At 39.2% G+C, this 20,857-nt stretch overlaps 1 long non-coding RNA gene across 1 annotated transcript; it reads right to left on the bottom strand.

The window, feature by feature from the left end:
- Positions 1-847: 847 nt before the first annotated feature.
- On the bottom strand, positions 848-20,297 carry LOC140538185 (uncharacterized). Its single transcript, XR_011977717.1, has 3 exons — positions 20,227-20,297; positions 5,560-5,608; positions 848-1,177 (listed from the first exon to the last, which is right to left on the bottom strand). It is a non-coding gene; the product is annotated as an uncharacterized lncRNA (long non-coding RNA).
- Positions 20,298-20,857: the final 560 nt, after the last annotated feature.

The following is a 20,857-nucleotide window of genomic DNA, read 5'->3' as shown; positions in this document are numbered from 1 at the left end:
CTGACAGTAAAATTGAAGGAACCGTCATCCCTTGATTAATGTAATGCAAGCTGACTTCAACTGCGATTTAATTTTCTGCAGCCCTTGCTTGGGTTTGTTTTTGGAGTAAACTTCTCCAGAAACATCAGCAAGCGAGACTAAAACATTGATAATTAGAGCGGACGTCAATAAAAATGTCGATTCCAATTGCTGCAGTGATGCATCACCCCTGTCCTAAATTTCTTTAGACGACAGTCTGTGTTGCATATTGCATTGCTTTGGCAGATTCATATATAACTCCCTTTCATTTGTGCAAGACGCTTTGCAGTGATAAAACCCAGCCTTTTTACGTGAACACAAATGCCCCCAGTGTGTCACATGAGGGTAAGGATTTAGAAGAAGCAGGCCCTAAATCGCTGTAAAGCAACTTTTTCCCACAATCTCTTCACATCATGATGAAATAAACAGATTTGTGGTCAGTGAAACATGCTATTACTAATCCGCAGTGTTCGAGTTCAGTGCTCATCTTTGACTTTGTGCACCTTTGCAGATGTCCGCTTGCGGGAGGGAGTAAGCCAAAAAACCAATGGATCGGCTCAGATAACAGCTCCGGGATGTGCTACTGGGGCTAAAGCACTGCTATCATCAGGATCCCGTTGATTGTGGGCTGTACAATGAGGATGGATAAACAGATGTCTCAGAGAACTCCTAGATTAATGCTTATGGATTATATTATGATATAATAAGAACTAGCCATTACATCATGTCCTGTAGCTCTAAATAAATGAACAAACTCAACGAAATTAATCATAATCAATTAAAGGTTAGCATAGACATTAGAAAACATCTGATACGATAGATAGACAGACAGAGATGATGCTTTTTTGCCATTATGATGTAGAGATACCTGTTTTCCTCTGGTAATGCAGTGGCTCTTTAATCACCCAGCATGTTGTTCCGTAGACAGATTTCTCCCTTCAGTCCAGAGGGATCTTGACACAGCAGTCCAGGCGGGGGATGGGCAGACTACAGAGTGGCCAGACAATGACCTCTTTTGTTGTGTTAAATGATTACTGCACCCAGTGGGCCAGACCTCCAGACCTAGTCTTCCTCGTCCACCAAGCTCTGACAACACATCCATCTTGTACACTCCTCAGAGGTAAATACAGTATCAGTCTTCATACGCCCCAATCTGCACCTCCACAAGGTCACATAGGGTTAATCATTGCACATAATTAAAGACGTTCATCCTCCATAAATACACATTTTTCCACCTTATAAATAAAATCAATTAGAAAATTAATATTATCTTTATTATTCAGACATGGAAGCCATATTCCCAAATAAATGTGACAGGATGGCAGGTGACAGTGCCGTATTTCTTAACGGTCAGGTTTCTGATCGAATTGAGCTTGATGAACCCTGTCTGAAATGCAAAAGCAACAAATTAATAATTTAGAATAATTGCAGACCCTGCCATTTTTGTTCCTGGCTTCTCCTAAGGCTGAATGATGTCACGTCCTCTTTGTGATGTCTTTTAAACTTAGTGTGACGGGGTGGTAAGTCAAACACGCTAGGGACATGCACAAATCATTCAATTTTCACAAATGTAAGGTTTTTATTTTGAAAAATATATAATATAAATAGGGTTACACATATAATCCTGAAAATATTGAAGGTTGCTAAACAAATAACATTTATTTGGTGATATTTTAAATACCCATGCCATGTAAAAATGGCCATGTACATAATGTTACGCATTATATAGTAATGCATTTTCTCATATTTACTGTTAACATGAACGATTTTAGCTTTTTATACACATGCTTTGGCACCTCTTTTGTGCTTAATGCAGATGGCAGCTGTTTTTTTGTAGAATGACTCCTATATTTACAACATGTCATTCATGCAAAGGAAAAGTGCAGTTTATGGATAAAACTTTTTAACAATAATTATTTATTGACTTGGTCATTTGTTTATTTGTGCACTTTTACTTATTAATTTTCTTAATTATACACATGTTCAGTATTTTTTTCATATTCTGTTTCTTTTTGCAGGAAGGTAGCTCACATATTTGTCCAAACATGTGTACACACTTGCTCATCCAATGTTTCTTTTGAATTTAAAAGCATTAACACAGAGTTAGCCCCTGTTTTGCCACACTGTCAGCTTCTACTGTTTTGCAATATATGTTGGAACATTGCTGTAAGGCTTGTATTGGAATGTGGATGGATCAAGCCAAAGAATGCAGTTTCACTACTCTGCAGCCAAACGCTGGAGGGCTTTACACCCCTCAAGCCAACACTTGGCCTTAAGCATAGTGACCTTAGACTCAAGTCCAGCTGCTCCAGAGCATCTCATTTTATTGTCAGTGCTTTTCTATGGAGCTGTGTGCGCACTCTGCACTATTTTGAAGGTGTGCCTGGATATTTTTGGACCATATATCCGGCGAAAGCTAATCCAAATCCACATGGTAATTAGCTAATACATATTTATGACCAATGCTTAGCACCTGTTTGGCATCTAAAATGGTCATGCTATGTCACAGAAAATCTAAAATGACAGAATCTGATTTTGTTTAATAGAGAAATGCAAGCTGACGTCAGAAACACCTGAGCTGATCTTGTGCTGATCAAAAGATAAATGTTTGAGCATATAAAACATAATGGCTACAGCATGTATCACTTGCACCAACTCCTAATGAGATTGCTTGGTCCATGCAAAGAAAAAGAAAAGACACATTTTCATAGTGATGGAAGTTAACATGTTAATCTTGTTAATCCAGAGTCTTTTAATAACATACCATTAAACTAGCACTTAGCATTATTGAATGGGAATGAGTATGTATTAGCTTTTTAGACTTTTTAATGTAAGAAAGAGTGAGCGAGGTAGGAGGAAGAGTCATGGAAAAAAATATATAAATATACTGCAGCTTATATTTTACCAGAATGTGTAGGTGGTTTGACATTCACTTGATTGAGCAGAACAGTATGCATGTAAACCAAATAAACCATATAATTTAAAAGTAGCCACAGTCATAAAAAGGATCATAAAAAGCATCAAAGGAGTTTCTTGAGTTGTTTATTCATGTGTATGGTAATGTTAGGCTAGATAAACTGCAAATCCATACAGACAGCAGTTTATACTGTGAGCCTCATGGTTCGTCTTAATTTTAGTAGTAATAATAACAACAACAATAAAGACAATAAACACTATAAAGAACATAAAATGTTGTCATTTAAAATATTATTTGTTGGTTTACACATAATTACACAGATTTGGATGTCTAGTGAGCACTGACCGATTAATTACAAGGGAAAGGAAGCTGCATTACACCATCTAGGGTCTGCCTAGACAAGGCTGTGTGTCAAAACCCAGTGTCAGAGCAAGAAAGGAGAGGCCAACAATCACTTTAAAGGAGCTATAGAGTTCAGTGGGTATGACTGGAGTGAAGATGCAGCAGTCAACAATATCAAGAGCTCTGCATACAGTTGACTTATACATCTGGAGTTTGCCCAGTTTTGTTATCAAACTAAAGGATGAATGGGTGATGCACAATACAAGGCTTCTTGTTTCTGCAGGATAATGATTCCAAAAACAAAAAGAACATTGGCCTAATACACCAAACGTTCTTAATACGAAATTTCTTCTAAACCCCTTAAACAACCTATACCTTTCAGACGGCCGAAAGTGTTATTAAAACTTTTACCAAAGAATAGCCCCGCCAGTTTGTACAGAAGTCCCTATAGTTACTGAATAATATGCCTTAGTGTGTAATAAGTCTTTCTGTGTTAAGGGGTTAAACCCCCTTGGCATTTGTACAATTCACAAGGACAGTGGGATCCATTATTATCAGAGCAAAGCTGCAAACAATTCTGCAGTTAGAAAAACACATAATTAATCGGATGGAGAGGAAAATAATAGTGAATGAGACCTACTTTTATGTAATGGTCAAGTCAAAGTTCAGATCTCAATTCAATCACAAATCTGTGGAGCAATTGAAAAATCACTGTACACAAGTTATCCAATCAATTTAAAAACCCTGAAGCGAATATGACAGGAAGGATGGTGGAAATCTTTATTGCAGCAAATAAGCCCTCTTTGTCTGAGAAAAGGTTTTATGAATTTTATGAAATGATATAAATATAATGAATGCAGTATTGCTTAAAATGAAGTATATAAAACAAAGCAATGGATATTACACACACAAGAAAAGCCAAAGCATATATATATTATTCATCTTATTTTGCCACACCGACTTTCAAGACTTTATTTCTTCCACATTTTGTAGAATTTCTAGTCATTTAGTATCAAATGGGTTATGGTTGAATGCAGTCTGAAGTTGGCTACTGCTGTAAACATTGATCATAAAGTGGCTCACTATGCTAATCCATCATTCCAACAGCATATTCAACATTATTTAGAGCTATTTAGAGCATAGCTGATTAGCTGTCCAACCCAACAAACAGATCAGAGTGTTGTGGGGTACCATTTCCAGAGAAGTGGACCTGTGTCTATGGTTTAAGTAACTAAATGAAAAGCATCCCCCTAAACGTCCACACGTCTGCTTTCAACATTTGTTTGAGGGGGAATTCAGTTATGAAGCCCTGTTGAAGGAGACGCGTTGGGTGCTTGTGAGGCTGTCAGGTACGACATTAGCCTAAACGCTAACGTACCTACGACCCTCACAAGCACCCGACAGTTATGAAGTTATGAAGCACCGATTTCACTGGTGCTTCATAACTAAGAGCTGTTTCACTGGGTAAGGTTTCATAGTGAGCGCAGACATATGGATGTTTGAGTGGCTGTTTTATATTTAGGACCTTAGATGCAGGCCCTTTTTTTTGGAAGGCAGTGGATATACATTATATGGTGCCCTACAACACTCAGATCTTTGAGAATGTTGCATTTATAACTGTTGTTCAATTGAAATTTTCCTTAACTTCAATAAAAATTATTGTGGTGCTGTCTAGCTTATCATGTTATACTACTCATTGTATGTTATTTAATGCTATGGTTATAATTTATATATATATAACGGACATATCAGTAAATTCGCTGTTGAATTGGCCGTTCTAAACAAAGACGCCCCTCATTGCTTGATAGAAAATAAGGTGGATACCACACGTAGATAGATTAGAACACCAGCATGACAATTTGTCATCTGAACTAGGAAACTACATTCATAAAGCACAAGCCCTGTCTGAGTGTGCGAAGACAGAGACGCCCGGCGATGACCTTGGTTCCGAGGTCACTGCATCCCCAGGCAGCTTTAGCAGGGGTGGGCAGAAAATCAATGTCAAATGCACTGACGATCGATAAGTGTAACATAATGCTGGGAAGCCATGGGGGGAAGAGGTAGGAGAGAGAGAGAGAAATGTGGCAAGTGCAGGACTCCCTATAAACACCTAATGGCATGCATTGATAGTCTGGAGTTGTAGTAAAACATTTTCTTCAGCATATTCTGCCGACATAAAGCAGTAACACGGGGTAAAAGGAAACATAGATACTAGAAGATAAACAAGGACCTTAGACGGTAACAAATGCCTTGTCCTTGTGTCTTCCAGGAAAAGCACCTACTTTCATTGGAAAGGATGCCACTCCTCTTCTGATCCTGTTTACAGCTCATCTGTTGATGGAAGAAGCACAGACTCATTTAGACAGGATTTACAACCAGTAGGAACACATCCAACCATGAATTTAAAGCGGGGGTGTGTTGCCAAGAATTTACAAGCCTGTAACAAGGGATTTAATCAATAAGGTGTGAATTATAAAGAATTCGTAGTTTATGAAGTTGAAGAGTTTCCTTTAAGAAAAGCTTCTGTTAAATATCTTCTAAATAAACTAAGTGTGTGTGTGACTTTAGCGAGAGAGAGAGAGAGATGCGATAACATGGCTATTACACAAGAAACGTCAAAGCATACTATCCACCTTATTTTGCCAATGACTTTCAAGACTTTGTTTCTTCCACATTTTGTAGAATTTCCAGTCATTTCGTATCAAATGGTTTATGGTCGAATGCAGTCTGAAGTTGATAAAGTGTCTGAAGCTCATAAAGTGGCTCACTATGCTAATCCATCCTTCCAACAGCATATTCAACATTATTTAGAGCTATTTAGAGCATAGCTGATTAGCTGTCCAACCCAACGAGAGAAGTTTCCAGAGAAGTGGACCTGTGTATATGGTTGAAGTAACTAAATGAAAAACATCCCCCTAAACGTCCTAAACGGTGGTGTGTGGCCAAGAATTTACTGTATCCTTGTAACAAGGGATTCAATCAATAAGATGTGAAGTATAAAGAATTTGTAGTTTATGAAGTTGAAGAGTTTCCTTGTCAAGTCAAGTTAAGTGGGTTTTATTGTCATTTCAACTACATACAGTACACAGTGAAACGAAACAACGTTCCTCTAGGACCATGGTGCAACACAGACACAGTGCATACAGAACACAAGTGCAACACAGTACAAGTGCAGACAGACAATACAACACAATACAGACTAAGAATAATAAATAATTGGGTGTAGTGTGAAATTATGCAGTGTATAAAATAATAAAAATATTTAAAAGTAATAAATATTGAGTCCAGTGAGGTAGTAAAGTTATTTGTGCAAAATGCTTTGTGCAAAATGCTTTCCATTTTATCTGGGGTAAATGGTTGAAGAGAGAGAGAGAGAGAGAGAGAGTGTGCATGGAACAGAAAAAAACATCAGTTCAGAAGTTGAGTTGAGTTGAGAAGTCTGATGGCTAGGGGGAAGAAGCTATTGCAGAGTCTGGTTGTGTTGGTACCTTCTTTCTGATGGCAGGAGGGAGAACAGTCTGTGTGAAGGGTGGGTGGAGTCATCCACAATGCTGGTTGCTTTGCGGATGCAGCAGGCAGTGTAAATGTCCATGACGGAGGGGAGAGAGACTCTCAGCTGTTCTCACAATGCGTTGGAGGGTCTTGCAGTCAGAGGCTGTGCAGGTCCCAAACCAGGCAGTGATGCAGCTGCTCAGGATGTTTAAGAAAAGCTTCTGTTTATGTAAATAAACTAAGTGTGTGTGTGTGTGAGAGAGAGAGAGATGCGATTAGTTTAATAGAATTACAGATCACGTTATCTTAGCAGCCAGTTCTTTCTGCTTGGAGGCGATGCTTTGAACCTGCTTAGTTTGCAAATGAAGGCGCCCCTGGTCAGGACCACTGAATGAATCTCTTTTGCTGCTACTTGTCCTGACATTTCCTTGATATCAAATCCTCCTGCATCGCTGCCTGCAGTTTGTACTGATAGAGAATAGCTTTGCTGATCCTTCTCTCGTGTTGGCGCCAGAGCTTGTGAATCAGCACTTCCATTGCTAAACATCATAACGGCGTGCAACATAAGACACCTACACGGCTTCTGAGACATATTAAACCTGCCATTGCACATTTTGGCAGCTACCTGCTGTCTCGCGGAGCAGCTGAAAAGGAAAAGACAGCCGAAAGACTCTTTATACTCAATAGTGTTAAAGATTTGCTGGTGAACGTCACAGTGCTGTCACTGTCACAGTGCAGCTGGTGAGCTCTGCCGGGTCTATGCAATTAGTATATTTAATCATTATTTATATATTTAATCATAGTGAACAATTACCTCAGATACGGCAGCAATACTACACACTGTGAATTATACTGTAATATTGTACACTGTAACTAAAATTGTGCTGTTACTCTTAATGTATAATATTGTAATACTGTATATGGTGAATATTTTAATACTTTACACTGTGAATAATATAATCATATAATAAAATAATACTGTAATATGGTCAAAATGCTGTAATATTGCCTTCTGTGAATAATGCTGTAATACTGTACTCTGTTAATGCTGCAATATTATAAACTGTGGACAATATTCTAATCCAGTGTGCTTTAAATGCTGTACTATTATACACTGAATAATACTATAATACTGTACACTGTAAATAAAATTTGTACCATTGCACCCTTGTATGAATAATACTGTAATCTGTTCACTGTAAATAACAGTGCAACACTACAGAGTAAATACTATTGTTATAGTGCACACTAAATTGTGCTGTATTGTTGTACACATTTTTCATTGTGAACAATATTGTAAATAATACTGTAAATAGTATTGTATGTTATGAGCAGTGTTGTAATACTACACTGTGAATTATACGGTAGTATTGTATTCTGTTAATTATACTGTAAAATTGTGCAATGAATATTGCCACACCATATACCGCATACCTGTATACTGTGAATATTATAATACTGAACACTGTGAAGAATACTGCAACACTGAATATTATAATACTGTACACTGAATATTATAATACTGTACACTGTAAAGAATACTGCAACACTGAATATTATAATACTGTACACTAAATAGTATAATACTGTGCACTAAATATTATAATACTGTATGCTAAATATTATAATATTGTACACTGTGAAGAATACTGCAACACTGAAAATTATAATGCTGAACACTGAATATTATAATACTGTACACTGAATATTATAATATTGTACACTGTGAAGAATACTGCAACACTGAATATTATACTACTGTACACTGAATATTATAATAATGTACACTGAATATTATAATGCTGAACACTGAATATTATAATACTGTACACTGAATATTATAATACTGTACACTGTGAAGAATACTGCAACACTGAATATTATACTACTGTACACTGAATATTATAATAATGTATACTGAATATTATATTACTGTACACTGTGAAGAATACTGCAACACTGAATATTATAATACTGTACACTGTGAAAAATACTGCAACACAGCATACTGAATATTATAATGCTGAACACTGAATATTATAATACTGTACACTGAATATTATAATGCTGAACACTAAATAGTATAATACTGTGCACTAAATATTATAATACTGTAGGCTAAATATTATAATATTGTACACTGTGAAGAATACTGCAACACTGAAAATTATAATGCTGAACACTGAATATTATAATACTGTACACTGAATATTATAATATTGTACACTGTGAAGAATACTGCAACACTGAATATTATACTACTGTACACTGAATATTATAATAATGTACACTGAATATTATAATGCTGAACACTGAATATTATAATACTGTACACTGAATATTATAATACTGTACACTGTGAAGAATACTGCAACACTGAATATTATACTACTGTACACTGAATATTATAACAATGTATACTGAATATTATATTACTGTACACTGTGAAGAATACTGCAACACTGAATATTATAATACTGTACACTGTGAAAAATACTGCAACACAGCATACTGAATATTATAATGCTGAACACTGAATATTATAATACTGTACACTGTGAAGAATACTGTACACTGAATATTATAATACTGTACACTGTGAAGAACACTGCAACACCGAACATTATACTACTATACACTGAATATTATAATAATGTACACTGAATATTATAATAATGTACATGAAATGTTATAATACTGAACACTGAATATTATTACTGTATACTGAATATTATAATATGGTACATTATGAAAATACTGCAACACTTCACTGTGACAAATACTGCAGCTTTAAACTATGAATAAAACTGTAAAACTGAACAAAAGCAAAACAGCCATAGTCCAATGTTATCAGACATCACATTCGCAGCCATTTCATATAATAACTTTCTGTAGTGTGGTTTTAAAAGGGCCTAAACACCTGTTTAATGTTTCATGTCGACATGGCTGTGAAGAATTCTGTGAATTTCTCTAGTACAGAGCATTTGACATGAATTACGTAGACAATTTGAAGAATTAGCCTTTAGCAGCCAGGCTCAGAAGTCTGGAATAGAAGTGATGCTGACTGTTCCCAATGAAACAACCAAACTCACCGTGTTTTTCTTTCCTTTTCTTGGTTCAGTAAATGTCATGAGATTGCCAGGCTAGATTAAAGTGTATTCACATTATCAGATAAACCCAGCATGCATACTTTCAGGAAGGACAGAGGTAAAGTTCTATAAAGGCCGATAGTGGCTATGACAGATATAGCAACTGCAGTGGGTCATTAGAGCCACATTAGACTGATAGAGCCTCAGAGGACCAGACTGCCTGTGGAGATGGAGTCGGCATGAATCATGCATTAAGCACTGAGAGCTAGTGCTGTAGCTGAAATACTCCTAATAAAAGATCATTATATGCACTGATGCCAGTTTTTTATGTAATTAGAGGCTTGTTGTTGACTGTTTCCTTCACAAAATGCATGTTTAAATACATAAAGTGATAAAGAACTTTTTGACGACATCTCTAGGTCAGATTTGGCCTCCTGGTCCTTTGGGCAATTTTGTTGATGAATTGGATGTTCTCTTGAGTGGACTCCCTGTTGACGCCCCACTTATTCTACTTGGCAACTTCAACTTTCCATCAGAGAAACTCCATCCTCTCTATCCTCTTTTGATCTCACGTTCAACCAGTCTGCACCAACACACAGAGCAGGGAACACTCTGGACCTGATCTTCAGCAGACCTGTCCCTGCTCTGGATGTGGCTGTGACTCCTTTGGACTTCTCTGATCACCACTTTCTCTCCTTCTTACTCCCCCTCTCTGCTCCTTCAACCACCACTTCTGCAAGTTCTTCCACTCTTCACCGCAATCTTCTCTCTGTTTCCCCCTCAGCTCTTGCCTCAACTGTCCTGACCACTCTTCCTCATCTTGAATCTTTCTCCTCTCTCCCACTTGAAACTGCTACAGACACTCTCCTCTCATCTATCTCCACCTCTGTCGACCTTCTCTGCCCTTTCTCCCCTAGGTCAAGACATTCTTCTCCACCTTCCCCGTGGCTGTCAGATGTTCTCCGCAACAACCTCTTCGGCTAAGACTGGCTGAAAGAAAGTCACAACACGACTCCGACCTCCACTCCTATCAGTCTCTTCTCTCCAGGTTTAGAACGGAAGTTGCTGCCGCTAAAGCATCTTTCTACAGGGGGAAACTGGAAACATCTGCATCTGACCCACGCAAACTCTTCACCATGTTCTCCTCTCTCCTCAACCCTCCTACTCCCCCACCTCCCACTACCCTGTCTGCAGAAGATTTTGTCTCCTTCTTTGAAGAAAAGGTTGACAAGATCCGCCGATCTTTCCCCCCTGCCTCTACCCCCCTCTCTAGGCACTGCCCTCCTCCTCCCTCTTCTCTGACCTGCTTCTCTCCTCTTTCCACAGATGACCTCCTACATCTTCTCACCTCCAATAATCCTACCACCTGTCCACTAGACACGGTTCCATCCCCTCTGTTCCAAACAATTGCTCCAAACCTCCTTCCTTTCATCTCCTTTGTCATAAACAGCTCTTTGTTGTCAGGTCATGTACCATCGGCCTTCAAGTCTGCCAGAGTTGTGCGTATCCTAAAGAAACCAACTCTGGACAACTTGGACATCGGCAACTACAGGCCAATTTCTCTTCTCTCTTTCCTCTCAAAGATTCTCGAACGTTCTGTCTACAACCAACTGTTTCTCTTTCTCACTCTGAACAATCTTCAGGACTCTAACCAGTCTGGCTTCAAAGCTGCACACTCTACTGAAACTGCTCTCATTGCAGTTACAGAGAAGCTCCATGCAGCTAAAGCTTGGATCCTTCTTGACCTCTCCGCAGCTTTTGACACAGTGGACCACAAGATCCTCCTGTCTATCCTTGCCGGCCTTGGAATTACCGGCTCTGCATGGCAATGGTTTGCATCATACCTGCAGGGACACTCATACCAGGTAACATGGCAGGGCGACACGTCCGCTTCTTGTAGTCTCTCCACTAGCGTTCCACAAGGCTCGGTCCTGCAGATTTCTCTTGTACAACATCTGGAGAATTCGACCCTTCCTCTCTAGAGAGGCCACCCAAGTGCTTGTTCAGTCTCTCGTCATTTCAAGACTTGACTACTGCAACTTTCTTCTGGCTGGTCTCCCTCTGCGCACCATCAGGCCCCTGAAACTCATCCAGAATGCAGCGGCACGGGTCGTCTTCAATGTCCCTAAATTCAGCCATGTCTCTCCACTGCTGCGTTCTCTTCACTGGCTTCCTGTAGCTGCTTCCCGCATCAGATTCAAAACCCTGACATTGGCCTACAAAGCCAAGAACACACCAGCCCCTCCATACTTGATGGCAATGGTCAAAAGCCGATCTGTACCTAGAGCCCTTCGAGCTTCAAGTACGGCTCGGCTCAACGCGCCACCCCTCAAAATCTGCGGAAGACAAGCACCAGGCTTTTTTCTGTCCTGGCACCAAAGTGGTGGAAGGAGCTTCCCCTGGGTGTCCAAACGGCCAAACGCAGACTGAAGACCCACCTCTTCAGAGAGTACTTGGATGATTAGAGTACTATGGTCATCTTATTGTCTTGTGTTTAGTAATGTCTAAGCTTAGAGGTATCCTTTGAATTATTGGTCTATTCTGACTAGCTAAGGTTTTTCTTGGGTAAATAGCAAAGCACTTTGTAAGTCGCTCTGGATAAGAGCGTCTGCTAAATGCCATAAATGTAAATGTAAATGTAAATTTGATTTTAGGCCTGACATTTCTTTGCCACATTAACCCACATTGTTAATGCATTCAAGGCTCCTGAAGGGAAGGCATTGTCCAAGTGTAAATGACCTTGACCTTTTTCCCTGGAAATTAGCAGAACACTTGGAGGTGTGGTGACGGGCTGTGTAATTGAATTCTTTTGCCATTTTCTGCATTGTAAAGAGGAATCCCTGCAGTGTTCCAGCTTTGTCCACCCCCTCTCAGACAGCCAGTTAGGAGGACGGTGGTGGGGGTTGGGGAGTTGGAAGCATTGCAACGAACCTACATTTAAAAAAAACATAGCTCTCATTAGTGTCCATTAGAAGATAATGCTTCCTCATGTTCACATTTACAATTTACTTGAATTAATTGGTTGGTCTAAATGCTCTTAGAGAAGGCATCTCAGTTGCATTCATGAGTGGGAACAAATTGTTTGTGTGTGTGTGTGTGTGTGCAAGGATTAGGAGGGCGGTGGAGGTTAGTTAACGGCGGGAATGTGGAGAGACAATGCTCAGTTTGATCAATTTTACAGCTTTTTATGATGTTCTCAGACATTCTCTAAAAAAAGAAATGGATATTTTTCAACACTGGTGAGAGTTCTTGGAAAATGTTTCTTAGAACTCTGGAGAACGAAAGAATGTTTAGGAACCACATTTTGCCATGTGGGATGTTATTTGCGTAATTTCATAGTTTGAGTTTCATCATAGCGGTTTCAAAGAAACATCACCAGCCGTGAAAATCCTTTGGAGCATGTCCTGAAAAGGTAACGCCTCTATTGTAAACATTATTTATTATTTTTTATAGCCTTTTTTGGTACAAATTCTGCCCTTGGGTGAAAGTAGAAATACTCAAACCACTGTGGAACTCAAGTGGTTGCAAATGATTCATAATAGTTTCTGCATTAGGATTATTGACTGAATAATAAACTGAGGTTCAAGGGGTTAATGCTGTAATGCAGCTGTAAATATACATATGTATCTGTTAATCTACATATTCTATTGGTTTAAATTTTAAGTTTCTATTACTAGCTGTTTTATTAAAACAATATAAATGATCAATAAATAAAAAGAAACTCCTTCAATAATCCGCAACTTGATTATCTAGCATTATCAAACAGTTTGCTTATGACTTTTAATGATCATATAAGTTAAATAGCATGTTTAATAATTGTATTTCCTGTTTCTAATGTCAATATTTTTATTTTTAAAAAGTTTATAAACAACTGTGATATTAAGTGTGATAATAATTTAGTGACTCATAACTCAATGTAGCTGTATGTAACCAAGTAGTTATTCTTAAATATTGGATGAATTATTAAGTTGGTTAATGTAGATAAAGTAATACATTAATAAGTTACTATAACTTTTTACTATACATTTTTTGTAGTGGTATTCACTATGTCGCTAAATACATTTACAAAATGGAAATAAGGCATTTATTAGTGCATATGTATCAATTGCAATACAATAAGTAGTCACAGTAATTTATCCCACTTTATCCCACAGAGTAACAAACAATGACTAACACCACAGAAAACAGTGGAGTAAGAAAGCTATAATTTATGTGTGAAAGCAAAATAAATTACTCTAATGAATAATATACTTATTCTAATGTATACATATTTATATATAATTTATACATGCACCTAATTACATAAAAAGGCATTATATTAAGGGAAGTTTTCTAAAAGATGGTCAGCTCTGAATCGTGTTTACAAAACTGTGTACATGGTTATAAAAAAAAAATGTAAACAAAATATTCTCTACAGGTTATTGCTTGACTAGCCGCTTCTGCCATTTTTACAAAGTTTAATGGAACTTGAGAAAATGTAATATAATACATGAACAGGAGCCGATTAAGGCCTTTTGATAGCATTCATGAAACTTAATGTCGCAAGATGTTTATTTGCTTATGGAGTAGAAGATCTTTGCACTGTCAAGCATTTTTCTGTCAAGTTCCAATGAAGGTTTTGAGAATCTGAAATAAAAAATGTCACTAGCCACATAACAAACCTGAGATCATTCCCAAGGGGAGAACACTGAAACAGCAGCCACAGTTTAACCAGTGAAGAATGCAATGTTGTCACATTTAGAGAGTGTGTGAGAGAGAGAGCGAGGAAGAAGGAAAGAAGGACGGAAACAGAAAGAGTAATACACTCCCGGTGGAGTCAGCAGCATATATGAACTGCATGCTCAGCATGGCTATTTTTAGAGCGTGGAAACGGGCAAAACTTGAGCAGGAGTGCTGCAGATAACAGGGCAAATTTATGAGCTCTAATCTCCCATTACAATGCGGCTGATTGCTCTCCAAATGGAGATGTCTCTCTCTCTCTCTCCCTCTCTCTCTCTCTCTCTCTCTCTCTCTCTCTCTCTCTCTCTCACTTTCTCTCTCTCTTTCTGTCTCTCTCTCTCTCTGATGCATGGCAAAACATTTGTGCTTTATGCTACATTTGATGCACTGATGTTTCTGGGCTGAAAGTCAATCATATGTCCTTTTTTTGTGGCGCAATGGATAATGAAAAAACAGCACAGTGATATAACAGCATATAGTCGTAGGCCATAACTAAGGAAGTATTGCATATATTGCATAAGAGCAACTGAAATCACGCAGCAAGTAGAGCATTTGGCTGTTGATTGTTCTGTTGTAAGCTGAATAACTGTTGAATACTGTCTGTATGACAGGCAAACAGTAACTATGGGAATTATAGCTATAGTGTGACATACTGCTCACATTAGAGCCATGTGATGGTTGAAATTATTCAACTCCCATTGCAAATTAGGATTATTAGCAAAATCTACAAACTGTTTGCAATAAGCTAATCAAACAAGACAAATTTAAATATTTCAACACAACCAATATGACCAGTGTTTCTCCAAATTCAACACAAAAGGCCACTCTTAATGATGACTGCAACCCCCTGAATAGAGCCATTCACAAGAGCACACGTTTGCAAATCAGGTGGGAAATCAAGGGTTTCATTAGTTGCATCAGGTGTGCTTGATCTAAAACACATAAAAAATCTGGACTGGCTAGAAATATGGCTATTTTTAAAGAAAGCTGTCCAGAACGAAGAGATCACTGCCTTTACAAACAAGCAACAGGACATAGCAAGAGACCAAAGACACTGAATACTTCTAGAGATATAGTTGGAAGCAAAGTTTGCAAAGTTCAAAGTTAAAAGAACACTGGCTACACTACCTGGACATGGCAATAAGAGGAATCTTTTATCATCTGCCACCAGATTCTGGAGGAGGCCAGCGGTCAAAACACCTTGAGTGACTGCAAAAGACCTGCAACAAGATTTGGTGGCAGCAGGCACTGAGGTTTCAGTTTGCACAGTAAGGCACATTCTGAATGCTGAAGGTATCCATGCCCGTACATGTCTCCTGCCCCAAACGCACAAGAAAAGTCGTATCCAGTCTGCTCAGAACCATATATAAAAAGCTACAGAGGTTCTGTGTTTCTGTTCTGTGGAACGCAATAAAGACATATTTCTTAGAAGAAATAAAAGCATAGCAGGAATCATTATTGATATATTGTTATATTATTATTATATTGTTATGTAATACTTTGTTTAGTGTTTCGTCTAATCTGTCAGCCCAGTTGGGTTATATAACCAAATAGTTATTCCTAAATATTGGATGAATTATTAAGTTGGTTAATGTAGATACATTAATACATTAGTAAGTTACTATAACTTAGATAAATTAGCAATTTTTGTAGTGGTATTTACTATGTCGCTAAATACATTTACAAAATGGAAAGAAGGCATTTATTAGTGCATATGTATCAATTGCAAATGCATTCATATCATTAACAAACCGCTAGATAATAAATAGTCACAGTAATTTTTTCCTGAGTAACAAACAATGACTTACACCGCAGAAAACAGTGGAGTAAGAAAGAGGATAATTTATGTGCGAAAGCAAAATAAATTATTCTAAATAATATACTTATTCAAATGTATACATATCAATATATAATTCATACATGCACCTAATTACATAATAAGGCATTATATGAATAGAAGTTTTCTAAAAGATGGTCAACTCTGAATCGTGTTTACAAAACTGTATACATGGCAGGCCAGTTGGGTATATGGAGAAAACATCAGATCCGATCTGTATATTTCTCTCACTACGGCTGTCACTGATTCGCTCGCTTGCTTTCAGGATATTGTATATAATTTGCTGGCATCAGGGAGGCGCTATTAATATGTGGAACACTCCCATAATTTCCATAAGAGGCGGGATGTCTGTCATAGAGACTGGCAACCTCATCAAAACACCCCCCTGCAAACCAGCAGGCTTTACGCAGTGTGGTGGTGTAAGTGCTGTTGTTATATAATGCTGCTGAAGTTTAATTGTGGATTACCTTCCTATGGTGATGTCATATCAATCCATTGGAGCAATAGCTAGCTTGTAGCATGAAGATACCATCATTCCTACTGCTATACAACCTTTAATTGAGAGGATCCAAATCCCTCATTCCTGTTATGGTCAGGACACATGGCTCCTCCCTCGTCTCTGCCCAAGCCCCACCTAGTGTTAGTGTTCCCACCTGTGCCTCCTTTGTAACCTTGCCCTGTTGTTAACTCTTGTCTGGTGTTCCCTGCTTGTCTCTGTGCATATATGGTCCCTTGTCTGATCTTGTGCGTCTTTAATGTCAGTTCATAGTTTGTTTATTATCCTATTTGTTTTGTTTTATATTTTAATAAACGTTACCTGCATTTACACCCTCCTCCTCCTCCAAGCTCCACATCTGTGAAATAACATGTACTTAACAGCTGTATTCACTGGGAATTTAATAGATAGAGGGGTGGTCTATGCCAGTACTGTGCTTTGTGCATGTATTTATAGATTGCGATGCCCACACACACACCTACATATACCGCCACAAACATGTTTTGCTGTTGCTTGTGGAGGATCCTGATGTTGAACTGAGAAGACTGGAGAAGATGCTTGTCTACCTTCCAATCGGTTTTAGCTGCAGCGTTAATGGATTACACAATGGCTGTATGTGCTTCGGTGCTTCAGGCACGCTCCCAATGCCCATCCCCCACACGCCAATGCCAGCGTTCTCCTTGGCCGAGCTCCTGCAGCACTGCCATCTCAACTCCCTGTCTGTTGCTCCTCGAGTGCTCCCAGCCTGCATTTGTCCAAAAGACATGAGTCTTAATTACTCCAAATATAACCCTGGACAGAAGAAGGGTGGTCTACATGCTAGCATGCTGGCATGGTTCGTTTATAAAATTCCCTCTACTGTTCCCTCCCCTTCCCCCACCTTGTTGGCCCAGTCAAAACCAATGTTTCTAGAAGTCACTCAGCATTTTCGGGTTCATGGAGCAGGACACATGGCGTAACATTCCCTGCAACATCCATCACTAAATAACTGCTGCTCTCTTTGCTACATTAGCAACCCAGGGGTGATGAGCCTAGGCTGGCTAGTTTGGGTTTTTCATACCAAGAAGAAGTTCTAATGTTGGCCGCACTCTTGTAATGGAAAGCTAAGAGAGCAGAACCGGTTCTCACATTTCCGTTTCCAGACCCTGCTTGTGGATGTGTTCTGTGCCGATAATGAAAAAGGACAGTTAGAGGGTGTGAAAACCCACTCACTCCTCAAGTTCTCACTTTTTTCTCCCTCTAGACACCATAATGTCAGTACAAGTACTGCGGGTCAGACCAAAGCAGTATTTCACACACTCTCTCGTTATCCCTGTGTCTTCCGCCCAGCTGGTTAATATATGTAGCACATCTGACATGGTAATATCAATAGCATATTTGACTTGGCTGAAAAACACTCTGGAGACCACCAGGCAACTCTAGCATATGAACACTGCAGGATGCCACATTCAGAATCTTTTGTATTTTTGTAGTGTCAAAATTTGCAGTTAAAAAAAAATTATATGTATTTCATTTCCACATGAATAAGATCACATCAGCACCGGTTTTGTTCCTTTTGCTTACTTGGCCATAATTGTTTGTGCCAAATAGCACTGTAATTATAATAGGCTGCATTGTGTTTACGAGTCAATTTGAATGAAGTCAATTTTGTGCACCAGTTTTGTTTATGTTTCTGTGCTCAATGTTTAATATGAATATGAACAGAGCCTTCTGTCTGTACTTGTGCACGTTTTCTGAAAGCTGACGGATACAAAAGGAACACAGTAATACCACTGGGAACGGTGGGGGCAGTGTAGCCAATAGTTCAAGCGAAAGATGACTGCTGCCATATGGACATGACGAAGAAGAAACTCTGGCAGAAAAGAAACTCTGGGAGGAACTAATACTGACGGATTTACACCACGGCCTCTTTTGTCTTTAACAAGCACATTATTATGACCACCACCATGTTTGTTATCATCAGAAACTTAAAGGATGCATACAAGTATGTGGGCAGTGACCGCTACATCGTTTGAAATGGACGTCTTCACTTACGTCATTTCTGAGCCTTACCGCTGAGTGAATAAATCAAACTGTATGGTTTATTAGTAAATATTTCAGCCAGTCCAGATCAAACACAACAGCAATACTCGATACATGGGAAAACTGATGAGACATAGAATACACACAGCCATTTTTATATATACACTTAAAAATGGTTGTGCTGAGTAAGTATTCAAGTGACTGAAACCAGGGTGAATGATTTCTAATTGGTTGATGATGTCATATGACTGGGAGATATATTGTGGGCATTGGAGTTAAAGTTAGTTAGTAAGGTAAAGTCAATGAGGGCAGCAATGTTGATGGAGGAAGGAGATCGCCAATTACCCTCCCCCATCACATGCAACGCTCCCAACAATAGTGAGGGCAAGACCAACACACGCCCACTCTGACATGTACCCGGCCAGCCACACCTCTTTTCTGAACTGCAACATCACCAGGCCACCAACACAAGAACCACATCCCTGGCTCTAGTAGATGTCAGTAACAGCCAGCTCCGCACTGGAGTGATGTGGGAAGATCGCACCATCTACCCACCCTAGAGAGACCAAGGCCAATTGAGCTCTCTCAGGGCCCCCGGCTGCCGATGCTAGCAGCGCGAACGGGATTCGAACCAGCGACCCTTAGATCACAGTAATAGCCCCTTAGTTCGCTGGACCACCCGGGGCCCTGTGTGATCTTATTTAAATCTTATTTTAACAGTTTTGCATTTATATTTACGCATGCTATCTCAAAATTCCTCTTCAATTTACGTCAGACGTAGTCGATCATCCAGGCTAACAACATAGCCAGTGTCCATAGCTAACTAACACTCAATAGCTAATAGCACACCGCGCCATCGCTGCCTAAGTCTGCCCAAACGTCATGAAGACCTGAATTTCTGGAACTTCTGGTGTTTGTTAGCAACCTTAGCATAAGAGCTCAGTGCTAAATTAAAGAAATAATACTTGCATACCAAAGGTCTTGGCTGTGCTTGGGGTGGAAAATTGCGTATGTTAATTTTTTCACCAAACATTTATTTTTTAAGCAGAGCAAGGCTTGAATGCAACTGACTGAAAGGTCACAGTTCAATGTCTTTAACCCTGTAACAGACCTGGTTACTTCATGTTATTAGTATCTGAATTGTATCCTGAGAAGATTTCCCACATGCATTCACACTGGATAGTCAAATGCATCTCCAGTTAGTCAGACAGAAATCCGATTGCTGTGTGGGAAGGAATATGCTAATCTCCTTGTTGTTTCTTTCTGTGATGTGCTAAAGATGGATTTTACATACCGCCATGCATGATTTTACATGCTGTCGTCCTCCATGATTATCTTCCTCACTGACACGGTTCACATGCCCAAGCGACGTACAGCATGGGGAGGTGTTTTGGCTGTCTATGGCGTCTTTGAGAGATGGTGTCAGCCCCTCAGTATCGCGCCCTCCCCCGGGGCGATGCAGAGCCGCCGCCCACAGGCTCACATAAGGACTTTTGTTCGTTCTAGTTTTGATTCATGGACTCGGTTCTTGTTCAGTTGCGTTCATGTATATTCGGTTCAGTGTCTTGATTCATGTTCATGTGTTCTGTTCAGGTTTATCACATCTTGTTTAGTTAATGTGTTGCACCTGAGGCTGGGGGTACTTAAGGGGCTTCGACGCTCGGTTCCACGCTGAAAATTGGATATATGGTTTATGGTCTAGGAACCTTGAGGTTGCTCAAGAGGTTCCCATCCGTTTCCACATAGTGTTTAGGCCAGCTTCGGCTTGACTCTGTCGTCAGCTACCAATCCACCCGGAGGTTCGAGCTTCCAGCGAGGTTCGCTTGCTTTTCAGGGAGAAATCTCTCCTACCCGCCATGACAGATGGATGCATTTACCCTGCTATAACATGGCGCAAACGCGTCTCAGACCAAGACACATTAGTC

This window comes from Salminus brasiliensis, chromosome 17 (assembly GCF_030463535.1).
Source record: "Salminus brasiliensis chromosome 17, fSalBra1.hap2, whole genome shotgun sequence".
Classification (NCBI taxonomy): Eukaryota; Metazoa; Chordata; class Actinopteri; order Characiformes; family Bryconidae; genus Salminus; species Salminus brasiliensis.
Note: the sequence above shows the minus strand (reverse complement) of the source record. Positions and strands in the feature narration are given on the sequence as shown.